Below are 12,816 nucleotides of genomic sequence, written 5' to 3'. Positions count from 1 at the left end.
TGACCTTGGGCTCTGAAAGTGCTCCCAAGGCCTGCCCATCACCTGGTCCTCCTGGGGTTAGCTTTCCTACGTAGCCTCACTCAATAGTCAATCTCCCAACTCCACAAAGCAACTCGGAGCCTTAAACTGACACTCATCATGTCGCATAAGACTGTAAGGGAGCTATCCCTGATGCTGCCGGGACTCTGCCCCAAATTCTATAGGTCCGGTGAGGTTGAGGATAGGGGCTCAGCCATCTCCAGCTCCATAGAGCTGTGGAATTTTTTACTTGTCCTAATGGGAGTTGCAACTTGCATAGCTATGTTGGGGTTAAGCAGCTGCTGCATTATACCCCAGAGGTGGTTGTATTTCGGTAGTGGGTGAAGTGGTTTGTATGCATAGTTTGATTATCTTCTATTTAAGGCTCTAACACATTTCAGAAATTTGAGTAGGATAAGTGTGGATGCTGCCCAAAATGTGATCGTGTCTGTGCTCTCTATATTTTGGCCTGCATCTGCAGGGTGAAAGTTGGGAATTTCCTCCAACTGAAGGATATGGACTCTTAATGGAACGAGCTCCTGGAGTGCACCATGTGACTCTCAGTGAGATAAGCTCCTGGAGCATGAGAGCAAGTGAGCAGAATGGGACTACCCACTTGACTAGCTGGTTGTTCTCCAAGGAATGCCAGTCCACTCAATGGCAAGTATTTGCACTTGGGATGCTGGGTGGTGGATGTTCCAATGCATTCTGTCTCAGATATTACAGGTGGAACTCAGTTTCCTGACTTGCCAGGTGAAAATGGTATGGCTCTGATGGGTTTTTGGTGCTGTGTTTGGAGAGGCACGTCTAGGTGCTGCTAACTTAGATCCAACTGAAGTGCAAATTGCCACTGCTGCAGTAGACGATCCCAAGCCAACTGGTTGGCCAACATTTGTGAAATGTGTCATTTTATTGGGAAATTCAGCCAACTGGCGGCTTCTTTTCATCTATCAGACAAACTGCAAGGTCAAAGAAATATCTAGGTTGTGTGTGTTTACTGTGAATTACAACATGTACAGATGGTGAAATGCAGACCGTAGGCACGGGACAAACTGCCTCTGCAGGTCTCAATATTGCAAAGTTGGAGCAGCCTTATTGTTCAAAAGTGGCCAGTGATTTCGAGTGCCTCAAATTTTGTGTGCCCACCATGACATATAATAAAGGGGCTTGAATTTTAGAGGTGGGTGTTCATCCATTCTAAAAATCAGGGATCCATTTAAGCTCTCTCAGTTTGGGCTTTTACCCAAAAATTGAGGTATTCAGCCACTATTCCAATAGATCAAATTTTTCCTCAGCCTTACAATGAGAGGGTCTCAAGGCCACATTTCTCCCAAGGTCACATTTGGGCTCCCTTGTCATAAAGTTAATCTACATACTGTAGTATTAACTGCTAAGGAAGTACTACAGGCACCAGAAACTGTCAGATTCCAACATGGGTTTTGTTCAGGTCGCCTCTTTCAAAACTTAATTTTCAGACTATTATATCCAGGTGGCTGATTTCATCCCTGCAGTAACTCCATTGAATCAGTTGGAGTTAGACTAAAGATGAATTTGACCCAGGGTCTTTCCCTGATTAGGGATGTCCATGTTTTGTTTTGGTTTTGGGTGTGAGTGCACTGGGAGTCACAGTACAATATTTTATAGTGATGATCCAGAACACTGCAGCGATTAAAGCTCTGTGTAGGAGGAAATACAGTGAACTAGTTTAATAACTTTCTATAGTGGGAGAGGTCAAACATCTGGGTTTTGTTATTACTTGCCTTCTGCAACCTGAAGCTATATGCGTGAGCCAGAGAGTGCCAGGTGCAAATCACTATTCCCTTCTTTCATTCCCACCGCATTTTCTTGTTTACCACCTCCTTGGCTATCTTCCCCATCCCCATATCGCTCTTTCATTCAGTCTCTCCAACACCCAACCCAGCAGTGCTGCAATGTGAACAGGTTTTTCTCTGTAGTACAAGCAAATGGATAGCATCTCAGATGTGTTCTAGGTGCAGGAATGATTTTCCATTTTAAAAGGGAGACAGAAGTCAGGAGAATATAAAAGTCCTTTTAGAAAGCATTCAGTCTAGGAACTCAGCCTTTCCACAGTGCTGCCAGAGCTATTAGTTGTAGTGATACAAAGATGCAGCAGGTGGCATCAGAGGCAGGGCAGATAATTACAGTGGAGTAAACCCTACTTCCTTGAGCCAGAAGAGTGGTAACGCAGAACAGAGGAGTCTAACTTCGGTGTCCAAAGAAACTGCATCCAGTAACTGTTGCGCAGGTTAGTAAGGGGTGATAGGAATGAATAGTAGTAACTGGGACTGAGTTGATGATAATTAAAAGCCATCATTATCTAGGCTCTTACACATTTGCAAAGTCGATCCAATTCTGTGTCTTATCTCAAACCAATTCTGAAAGAGAAACTGTTGCTCAGAGTAGGGCAAAGTTTAGGTTTTGTAATAAACGGCATTTTCCAGAAATCTAAGAGTAATAGAAATGGTTCCTTAAATTATAAATTGATGTGAAAACGTATTTTAGATAGTCCCCTGCAGTGTTAGTAAGCCAAACACTGGCCAGACTAGTGCAGGAGAACCAGAGCGTGAAACTGACTATAAAAAAGGGAGGCTAAATATATTTTCATTGTTTAGACTGAGCTTAGGGCAGGAAGGAAACATGAGTGGTGAGAAACATTGTAAGAGCAAAATTCTGACCTTAATTTCACTAGTGTCAATATAGTAAAGTTAATGGAATTACTCTGGGTTTATACTGGTGTAAAGAAAGAAATATATGGCCTCAAAGTTTTAAAAAGTTATTTGTTTAATTAATGTAAGAGTTTATTAGTATCACACGGATTATGAAAGTTGTGGTGTGTTTGTTGTTTGTTTGTTTGTTTGTTTTAAATTAGGCTTTAACTTGAGAATGTTTCTAGAATCTGGCAGGTAAATTTTTTTAAAAATCAATCTGTTACTCCAGCCCAGAACTCCTGAGTGAGAGTTGTAGTAACAAGCAGTGTAAACATTCTCACCCAGGTTCTGAGACCTGGCGAGGAGGGTGGGTCTCTGAGCCTGGGCTCCCAGCTAGAGCAGGAACGTCTACATTGCTATTTTCAGCTTCTATAGTGCAAGTCCTGCGAGCCCAAGTCAGTTGCCCCGGGCTCTGAGACTCGCTGCCACGGGGCGGAGGGGTGTTCAGTGGAGGAGACGTACCCTCCTAAGGTAAGATTTTTCACAAGCACTCAGCACATTGGGTGCTGCCTATGAAAATATGGCCTTTTATTTTGGTGCCTGAATGGGAGTTGAACTCTTGAAAACCTGGCCTTAAATTAAGTGGATTGGACGTGGGGAAATGCCAGTAAAGAAACCTGGTGGAGAGTTTTTCAGGCTTCCTACAGAGTGGGATAAGCAAGCAAGTAAAATTTATTTTAAAATTTTGAAAAATGCTTTGATATCAGCCTCTTCGGTATTTGTATAAAGCTACTTCAGAGATGGTGGGCAAGATAGAGCCACAGCTTCCTAATAATCTGGGTTAACAAAGTAAAAGTTGGATTCTGCAATGTGTAAATCAGTGGGAGTTTTGCTAATGACCTTAGTGGAAACAAAATCTGACATAGGGTTTTGCTACATTTGTAGGTGTGCAGCCCTGGGAGTTAAAGCGGTCTTCGTACAGCTGTGTAGGGAAAGCGCTGGAGTGTGGCCACACTGACAGCTACCAGTGCTGCAGTGTGGCCACATTTGCAGCATTTGCAGCGGTGTTGGGAGTGGTGCATTATGGGCAGCTATCCCACAGAGCACCTCGTCCCATTTTGGCGCCATTTTGGCGCCGTGGGTTGTGGGAATGGGGCGGAGGGTGCGGGTCATTCTGCTTCCTGTCCCAACGCCCCGTGATGCATCGCTTCACATCCCAGCAATCCCTGTTTTTCCATCCACGTTTGGCGCCATCTTGACTCTCTCAACGGCAGAGGCGGCTCCAGGCCACAGCACGCCAAGCGCGTACTTGGGGCGGCATGCCGCGGGGGGCGCTCTGCCAGTCGCTGGGAGGGCGGCAGGCGGCTCCGGTGGACCTCCCACAGGCGTGCCTGCGGAGGATCTGCTGGTCCCGCGGCTCTGGTGGAGCATCCGCAGGCACGTCTGCGGGAGGTCCACCGGAGCCGCGGGACCGGCAACCAGCACAGTGCCCCCCGCGGCGTGCCGCCGTGCTTGGGGCGGCGAAATGGCTAGAGCCACGCCTGCTCAACGGTTTCTGTGCAGCGCGATTTCTGTGGGAAATGGAGCCCGAACTGCTGAGGAGTATGCTGACGAGTCTCGCCAGCACATCACGTTTGGCAGTTGAGCTATTCCTTAAGATTCAAAGTGATGAGGAGTCTGACGATGATAGCGAGTCGTCTGATGCGTATGACACTAAATTGCTTCTGGCATTCACAGAAATGGTCAGCACCATGGAACGCCACTTTTGGGCTCGGGAAACAAGCACTGAGTGGTGGGATCACATCGTCATGGAAGTCTGGGATGACGAGCAGTGGCTGCAGAACTTTCAGATGAGAAAAGCCACTTTCATGGGACTGTGTGCTGAGCTCGCCCGCACCCTGCGGCGCAAGGACACGAGATTGAGAGCTGCCCTGATGGTGGAGAAGCGGGTGGCTATTGCAATCTGGAAGCTGGCAACTCCAGACAGCTACTGATCGGTCAGGAACCAGTTTGGAGTGGGAAAGTCGACCGTTGAAATCGTGTTGATGCAAGTTTGCAGGGCCATTAATCGCATCCTGCTAAGAAGAACCGTGACTCTGGGGAACATGCAGGACATTGTGGATCACCATGGGCGTTTCATTGACATTAACACAGGCTGGCCCGGAAAGGTGCATGATGCACGCATCTTTCGGAACAGTGGCCTGTTCAGGAAGCTGCAGGCCGGGACTTTTTTCCCAGACCGGAAGATCACAGTAGGGGACGTTGAAATGCCCATTGTGATCCTTGGAGACCCCGCTTACCCGTTAATGCCGTGGCTCATGAAACCGTATACAAGGAAGCTTCACAGGAGCAAGGACCGGTTCAACTACAGGCTGAGCCGGTGCCGAATGACTGTGGAGTGTGCTTTTGGCCATTTAAAGGGACACTGGCGATCTCTGTATGGGAAGCATACAGAAAGCAGCATCCCTGCAGTTATATCGGTGTGCTGTACTCTCCATAATATTTGTGAAGCAAAGAGTGAAAGATTCAGTCAGGCATGAACCTCCGAGGTTCAACGCCTGGAGGCTGATTTTGTTCAGCCAGAGAGCAGGGCTACTAGAGAGGCCCAGCACAGGGCTGCAAGGATTAGGGATGCCTTGAGGGAGGAATTTGAGGCTGAAAACCAACAGTAATGTTTGGTGCCTTGCATGGGAGTGAAGTGCAGTACTTACAATGTTAGTAGGAATCTTTTTTTCCTAAGCTGATTTGCAGTGCCTGTTTCTTTCCTGGGCTAAGGTATTTTTGACTCTCTGCAATAATAAAGACTGTTTTCAAAGCCAATAATTCATTTATTGAAAAGAAAATAACTTTATTGACAGACACACAACATTTCAGGAACCTAGGGCAAGGGGGTGGGTTGGTGAACTGTACAGTCACAAGTTTGATATGTCCTGTCTGGAGTGCTGCACTTCAGGATGCCTATACTGCATGCTGATGGGGGTTGAGTGCAGAGGGTAAGGGTCGTAGTTCTCAGAGCTGGTTGGTGAACGTACAGGTGTTGGAGGCAGCTGGTGGTGGTAAGAACCTGGATGCTGGGGAAGGGGGTTTGGAGCTGACATTGGGGCACAAGGGAAAGAGCTTTGGGAAGTGGGGGGTCCGGCGCGGTAGTGCTCTGCCTGCATGGCTACCAGCGCCTGGATAGAGTCCGCTTGGCGCGCCAGGATGCTTATCAGCTGCTTTGTGCTTTTCTTCCTGGCCGCTTCGTTTTTCTGGCGGATCCTGCTTTCCCTTTCCCTCCAGTCCTGCACTTTTTGATTCTCTCTGGCAGAGTGATCCATAACTGCTTGCAGCAGGTCTTCTTTGCTTTTTCGCGGCTTCTTCTGGAGGTTTTGGAGTCTTTGAGCTGTTGATAACACGGGCAGCTGAGAACTCAAGGTTGCTTGTGGAAAGGCAAAAAAGGCAACACTTAACAGAGGCAGCATTGTTTATATCAGACAGTTATTCCCACACAGTGAAGGAGTAACATTCTTCACAATAGCATAATTTTCCCATACCAAAGAGAGCACACATAACCCACAGGACCCCCAAAATGGTGAGTAAGGGGGACTGATTGCTTCAGGGCTGATATCTCGCTACTGCCAGTCACCTGGGAAGGGGGACTGATTGCTTCAGGGCTGTACTGGGGTTTCTGTGCATTGGGGAAAGCAAACAGCTGCAGGGGGCACCTACACTGAACACTCTCCCAACATTTTCCACAGGAGTTGATCCTGGAAGATATCTCGCTGCTGCGAGTCACCTGGGAAGAGCGGGAGGGTCTTCTACAGCAATGCGGATTGAGCCCTGGCCCCTATGCAGCTTGCCTGTGTGCAGCAATGGTCCCCCACCCCTCGCGGCACAGTGGCGTGGACGCGTTAGCCTGACTGGGACAAGGACCACGGTGGCTCTCCCAATAAACTTGCGCAAGCGCATTGCCCATGCTCTGACTGAAACTTTTGAAGAGATTACCGAGGCCGATTACCGCAACGTGATAGACCACATCAATGCGCTATTCCACATCTAGGCATGCATGCATGCAGAACCCTCCCTCCTCTCCCGAAAAATTTCCATCCTGAAAATAAAAAGCCGCTTACCGGGAACCCGCTCCTCTGTTTGTCCTCCACCAAGTACCAGCTGCTGCGACTGGCTACCTTCCTCCTGGCTTGAGAAGAGCTCCTGGCTGCATGCCTCCGGGGACTCCGGGGTGTCTCCCCTCACCCCAGTACCCTCACTCTCGGTTTCCTCCTCCCTCCCCATCTCCTCCTTCCCCTCCCCGCTCTGAAGTGTCCATCGTGGTCCTCGGATTGGCAGTGGGGTCACCCCCAAGTATTGTGTCCAGCTCTTTGTAAAAACGGCAGGTCGTGGGGGCAGCACCGGCGCGGCGGTTTCCCTCGTGGGCTTTGCAATAGGCACTCCGCAGCTCCTTCACTTTAACCCTGCACTGCAGCGCATCCTGGTCATGGCCCCTTTCCAGCATGGCCTTTGATACCTGCCCAAAGGTATCGTAATTTCTACGGCTGGAGCGCAGCTGGGACTGGACAGCTTCCTCCCTTCAAACACTGATGAGGTCCAGCAACTCGACATTGCTCCATGCTGGGGCTCGTTTGGCGCGTGGAGGCATGGTCATCTGGAAAGATTCACTGATTGCACTCCACACCTGGCTGAGCAAACAGGAAGGGGATTTTTAAAATTCCCGGGGCATTTAAAGGGCGGGTCACCTGAGGCCAGGGCAGTAGAGTTCGAACTGATGAGCAGAGTGGCTGAACAGGCATTCTGGGATACCTCCGAATACCTCTGGAGGCCAATAACAGCGCTTTTGGTGGCCACACTTGCGGAGCAGCGCTGCATCACCAGCGCTGCAGTCATTATTCCCCAGGCCGAGGTGGAGTACAGCCAGCGCTGTAGCCAGGGAGATACAGCGCTGTATGTGCCTTGCAAGTGTGGACAGTGAGTGAGTTGCAGCGCTGTAAAGCCACCACCAGCGCTGCAACTCTCCAGTGTAGCCAAGCCCATAGTTATTGGGATCATAGTTAATGTTCTGAAATATGCTGTATTCTTTCTTCATAATTTTATATATGCTGAACCTTTGTCCTGAAATTTTTATTTACTGTGTAGCAACACTAGGAATGCATGATAGTCTGTCCCACTGTTCTCAACCTTTTCCATAGTGGGGACCTCATTTTTTACACCAGGACAGATATGGGGGCCTTTGTCTGTCTAGCTGGGATCCCCCTCCTACTTAATAATATGGGTAGGGTAGTTGCAACTCCTTGCCACCTCTTGGTGACAGTGCTGGGAGTTGCAACCCTGAGGTGGAGAACCCATCTTCTATCCGGCCCCTGGAGAGAAGTACTCTGAGCAAGCCAGTGCTGGTCAGTGACCTATTTAGCAACGGCAGAGCTGCATTCAGCCAGGAAAATCCTTATGCATTCTCTGTGCTCAGACACGCAGTTCAGATCTTTGTCATTTGAAAGCCAATGACCCCAGAGCTGCCAGTATTGAGTGCTCATTTCCTTCCAAAAAAAGCCAAGAGGCATGCATTAAAAAATCCAGAACTTTTACAGCCTCATCAAGTCCTCTTTTCAGCTCCACTGGAATCCTGTGAGCTGCTAAAGCTTCCCAGGGAGTTGAACAATGTGCCCAAATGGCTTGGGGTGCAATAGATTGGATTTGGTTCACTGTCTTTTTCTGTGGTAGCTTGGGCACCATCAGTGCAAATACCAACACAGCAATGCCAGTCCATCCTGGCTGCAAGAATTGATTGGTGGAAAGCGTCAAAGATTTCCCACCTCCACCTTGTAGCGCACCCTGAATGGACAGCAATACAGGGAGTCCTCATGTATGGATCCTTCCTACCTGTATTGAACTCATGTTACATGTGGGGCAGAAGACACATCTCTAGTTTCACCCGGTTGTGTTGAGAAATTGTGGCTCTCCTGAACAGGTGCTGCTGACCACTGGAAGCCATATTGTGAATTCATCAGTTGACTATGTCATGGGCGAGAGGAACCGCTTGGCTTGACTGGCAGATCCCAACATAACATTAACAACTGCTGAGAGAGAGCGATGTAATTGTTGGTTCCACAATTATACGAGACTTGGAAGCGAACCCAAGTCTGATGCATGCAGGTTTTCATAATTACAGCATTGCCTTTTAATAAAACAGGCTTCTGATTTTGTCAACCCATGCATTGTTGCTCAAGGAATATAATGGGTTTCTTTAGTAAATGTAAGGGACTGTTGGCATCTTACTAAAACTCAGTGGGGTTTTTTGGTTGGCTAGCTCCCAGTAACAAAAGAAAGGGGAAGGGTCGATGGGAAATCAGCACCCTGAGACAGAGAGTCCCCGGGGGAATGGGGAGAGGCCAATGCTCCAGGTTAGCCTGATTGGGCAGGCAGGCTAATAAGGGAGTCAAGAGGCCAGGGAGGGCCCGTCCTCCCTGTGAGCTGGAATTGCCTGCCTGGGTCAGACGGAGTGGGACCGAGCTAAGGAGAGAGTAGGGGCCTGAGCTGAGCTGGGGAGCAGAGTCGTGCCAATCAGAGAGAACCAGAGAAGCAGCCCAGGGAGCAGATCTGTGCTGGGAGACGAGCCGAAGCAACAAAAGCCAGAGAAGCAGCCCAGGGAGCAGGTCAGGGCTGGGAGCAGAGCCACAGAAGCAGCCCAGAGAGCAGACCTGTGCTGGGAGGAGAACTGCAACAACCAGAGCCAGAGGGGCCAGAAAAGCAGCTCAGGAGGCTGGAGGCAGAGCAGCAGCTGTGCTGAGGCTGAGTGGAGCTGGAGCAGTCTGGAGCCGGGTGCGGTGAGCAGCTGGGGAGAGCGAGAGGGACTCTGGGCAGCAGGCGCAGTACAGGGAGACACACCCCAGCCAAGGCGCCTTGCAGGCCAGACTTGGAGTGGGATCGTAATCCCGACGGGGTGGGAGTTACGCTGGGAAGAAGGGTCCTGCCACCCTAGAGATCAGGGCGTGTGGCCACCGCCAGAGCAAGTGTCCGACCCACAGCATCCCTGCAGCACAGCCAGGGCCTGAGAAGGAGGCCTGGGACTTGTGAGGAACAGACTGTGAACTGCCCTTACATTCCAGAGATACTGGTTGTGATGTCCCTGTGCCACAGAGCGGGGTGGTGTGTTTTCCTTTAACCTTTCACATTTTTTTCCTTGTTTTTTTAAAAATTGATTGCTGTTTAATAAACTGTATTTGCTTTGAACTGTATGTAATGGTCAGTGGGTCAGGGAAGCATCCAGTGCAGAGAGAGCACCCCAGAGTGGGGACACCCTAGCCCCTGTCCTACATGACCACAGCAAGGTTGGGGGGGTCGAGCCCCCCAGGAATCCTAGGCCCAGCCTTGTTGGGGTTAAGAGGATTCTGCCACAAGGAGAGTGGAAGGGGAGCCCTGGAGGTCAGGCAGGCATCTGGGTAAAAGAAGTGGGAGCGAGGACTCAGATCCTTTCGCTAGCCCATTTCACCAGGGTAGTGTATAAGCCAGGAAAGTTCCCCACAATAGCGGGCCTATTCCCCTGCTTACATAAAGATGATCCTTCCAACCCTGATAGTCTATGATTCTATGATTGCTTCCTCTCCACATGGCTCAGTGTTCCCTCCTTTTGATGGTCATAAGTAAGGCTCCGTGTTAGTCACGGAGGTCATGGAAGGTCACGGATTCCGCGATTTTCCGTGACCTCCGTGACTTCTGCAGTGGCTGGTGTGCCTTGCCCAGGGGCCGCCTGAGTAGTTTGGGCATCCCCCGGGCCCGGTGCACTGGCTGCTGCTGGGGCAGTCTCAGGCTGCTGCCTCCCAGCAGCAGGAGTTTGAGAGTGGGGGAGGGGGACTCAGGGCTGAAGATTGGGGTGCGGGTTGGTGCTTCCCTGGGCGTGGTGCTCCCCTCCCTTAGCCAATGGGAGCTGCAGAACCAGGACTTGGGGTGGAGTGGAGGCAGCACGTGGAGCTCAGGAGGCGCCAGGGACGGAACCTGCACCAGCCCTGCCAACCCTCCACCCACCACCCATGGCATCCCCTGGGCCACACTCCCCCTGAGCACCTGCGGTGCCCTCCCAGGCTGCACCTCCCCCCTGAGCACCCACGGTGCCCACATGGCCATCCTCCGAGCTCCCACCACCCAAGTTTTAGTCAGGGGTACATGGTAAAAGTCATGGACTGGTCACGGGCCATGAATTTTTATTTACTGCTCGTGACCTGTCTGTGACTTTTACTAAAAATACCTGTGACTAAAATGTAGCCTTAGTCATAAGGAAACCTTGCCGGCCGCTGTGAAAACTCCTTTGAAATATCACAGTAGCTGAGAAGCAAAGCATGCTTGGGTCTGGGTCCCCAAGAGAGGAAAGTCAGCCTGCAAGTGGCAGATCCATAAAGGAGGGGAAAAGGGTAAGAAAGGGAGGCAGGGCCGGATTATGATATTCTGAGGCCCTAAACTATGTCAAGTGTAAGAGGCCCCGTACCATTAAAAAAATCAATTTATTATTTTCACAGAAAGGACAGTGAATATATAAACACGAAAGCTTTATATTTGCATATATAGAAAGGTGAAGTTTTAAATCTTCATTTGCAGCAGCCTTCTTGGTAACAATGACTTCATGACAAATACATTTTAGACAAATGCTTTGAACTAATTGCGTACGTATGTAACCCTTCTGCCCGTCAGAGTTGGCAGCAACAAGGGCAGGGTTCAGTATCTAGGGGTTCCTTTTCAATAACACAATGCAAAACCAGCTCAAGACCCCACCCAGTGACCTGGGACGATTACATACCACCCCCCGGGCACCTCTAAGAGTCTGAGTGTAGCAAAAACCTTTTAATAAAGGAGGGAAATAATGTGGCATTATGCTGGGGAAACACCACAAACTGGATTCATAACACAAACCATGAGCAACAGAAGACCCACCCCCGAGTAGATTGGGCCGTGTCTTTTCCCTTTGGTTCTTTAGTCCAGCAACCCAACAGTCACCCCACCCACAGTTTCTGTCCTTGGTCAGTGTAGCCCCCGAGTTCAGAAGTTCATGTGCAGAGTTTACCTACTAGCCTCGGGGAAGGTATGGGAACACCTTACATGCTCCGCTCCTTGGGTTGACAGCCAATTGCCATGCCTTTCTGTGGGGTTCTGCTGCAGTCTTCACCACCAACCACACCTTTCTGCCTGCCACCCACCCAAACTACAAGATACAGATACCTGTCCCCAACCTCTCTCAATTCACTGAGCTTTGGAACCCATGTCCCTTGCCTAGTGAGTGCTGCTTAGTTGAGGGCGAGTCCCTCAGTCATAAAATGCCAAGTACAGTTCTACTGTCCTTGATTCACATCACCAGGATAACAACACTTTATTACTCCTGCCCCAATAACAAAGAGACTGGGGATCTCACAGCAGCTAAAGTGACCATTTGGACAAGCAGTCCCATCATGCTAGGCAGCGTGGGTGTGTCTATGCAAACGATATCAGCCCCTGAAGTCCTTTTCCACAGCTCACCACCAGATGTCAGGGGAGAGCTCATTCTGACTCTGCTTACATCATCCCCCCAGACGAGAATTTGTCGTCCCGACAAATCACACTCATTATACCAACTCATTGGTTCCCTCCAAAGGGCCTCAGGAAGCCCACTATGGCTTCCACAAGCCTGTGTGCTAAACGTATTGGTTCCTCACTAGTCACCGCTGGTGCATCATAAGTTAATCATTTTACGGGACTTATTATGCTGTCCTGTCTATTGAGAATCTCTGTTGCAGGGGGAGGGGGGGACATCTTCTCGAGCGACGGATGGAGAGGTTTCCTTTGAGGGCCCCTCGGCTACTGGCATAGGCCTCTGCACCTCTGGTTCTAACAGTGGAAGGCCCAAGGTGCCCAGGACACCCTCCACCTGTATGTCTCCACTGTCCAATAACCCGTGTGTGACATCACAGGAGGGGGTCCCATCGGCAGCACGGGGTGCCAGTAATGGGCCTAAATACTTCCACCATGGAGTTTAGGGCTGAGGAGGGGAAGCTCTCCCTTGGTTCAGCTGATCGAGACCGAAATCTTGTCTCCATTCCAGGATACAGAGCCAGCCTACAATGCCTTCTCCTGCACCCCAAGCCCCTTCCCCAGCCCTGAGCCCCCTCCCAGAGCC

General features: G+C 50.1%; 1 protein-coding gene across 2 annotated transcripts in view; it reads left to right on the top strand.

The window, feature by feature from the left end:
• Positions 1-2,185: 2,185 nt before the first annotated feature.
• PTGR1 (prostaglandin reductase 1) overlaps positions 2,186-12,816 on the top strand; it is a 34,492-nt gene continuing 23,861 nt past the window's right edge. The window contains exon 1 of one of the 2 annotated variants that reach the window (XM_045021845.1): positions 2,186-2,284. The gene's annotated coding sequence lies outside the window, so the exon portion shown is untranslated. Of the gene's footprint in view, positions 2,285-3,111; positions 3,219-12,816 lie in introns of those variants that run through there. The other variant, XM_045021846.1, reaches the window with a different exon arrangement.

This window comes from Mauremys mutica, chromosome 6 (genome assembly GCF_020497125.1).
Source record: "Mauremys mutica isolate MM-2020 ecotype Southern chromosome 6, ASM2049712v1, whole genome shotgun sequence".
Taxonomy (NCBI): domain Eukaryota; kingdom Metazoa; phylum Chordata; order Testudines; family Geoemydidae; genus Mauremys; species Mauremys mutica.
This window is presented reverse-complemented; position numbering and strand designations above follow the sequence as displayed.